This window comes from Primulina huaijiensis, chromosome 17 (genome assembly GCF_012295235.1).
Source record: "Primulina huaijiensis isolate GDHJ02 chromosome 17, ASM1229523v2, whole genome shotgun sequence".
NCBI lineage: Eukaryota > Viridiplantae > Streptophyta > Magnoliopsida > Lamiales > Gesneriaceae > Primulina > Primulina huaijiensis.
In genome coordinates, this window is record NC_133322.1 from 13,990,492 (window position 1) to 13,991,828 (window position 1,337).

Sequence of the window (1,337 nt, forward strand, 5' to 3'; positions counted from 1 at the left end):
ATTCTTGGTTTATGCAATATTGTTTAACTAAAAGTAAAACAAAGGAAACCACCATAAATAATGGTTCCAAGAAAATTAAATATATAAACACACACCTAATATAATATAGTTCCCACTATAGAAAATACAGAATTCACCGATATTCTATATATGGTACCTATGATTATATATATAACTATATAAATATATAACTGCATAAAGTAAATGTTAAATTAAATCATTATATTTTATTTAGAACAACCGGCAGAGCCACGCTATTGCCTAAATGAAATATATGATTTAATAAGTTAGTTGCGGGAAAGTAAAAGTTAGTTGCAAAAAGTAAAAGTTAGTTGCGATAAAATAAATGTTAGATGCGGAAAGTAAACGTTAGTTGCGATAAAGTAACTGTTAGATTGTTAGATATTAGTATTAAATCATAATATTTCATTNTAAAAGAAATAAAGAAAAAATATAAACAATCTTACTTCACCAAGAATTCATCCTCTTCACCTTGACATAATAGATTTAGCTTTCAATGAGCTTACTTTTGATCAACACTAAAAATATCACTCATAATTGGAAAAATGAAAAATATATTGGAACTTAGAACTTTCATACACACTCACACTATATTTTACAATGAGATAGAATGATTCTCAAGCTATTATAAGGCCTCGATATATAGGCCAAATGAGAGAAAGGGTCAAAAATTTTATTAATGCCATGTAGTTGTAATATTAGTCTTTGTCTCCTCCAACTTCAATTCCATGTCCCTTCTTTCAATGCTTTGTTCCATGACTTAAATCACCGAATTTGACTCTGCTCAAAACAGCAAACATGTGGGAAATTGTCTGTAGATGACTTTGGCCACTTGGTTCACCTCATTTGGTTAAATATTGAAATAGTTATGATTTTTTTACTATATGCTGGTCATGGTGAAAGTAAATTTTTCTCATTTTGAAATTTTCACAATTTAATCATCTTAACCAACTTTTTAGGCAATCATGTCTTCTGCAAAGTTGTAGATAATTTCTCAAGAATTTCAAACATGCTTGAATCACCTCCATTTGAATTTTCTAGCTTGAGTTATCATTATTTTACCAACACATAGAAAACCTGAAAATAAAACATATTTAGTAAGACATTTAAATATAAACAAACAATACTAAAATAACATAATTAATAATTTTAATGAAACTTAAAATTTAAAATATAAATTTTAACATATAATAAATTATTAATTTTAAGTTTCATCACACCCTCACACTATCTTATTACTAGTCTCTTAGTAATAAAATTTATCGGAAAATCACAACCTAGATTCTTTATTCCTTTTATATATTCAAATATACAAA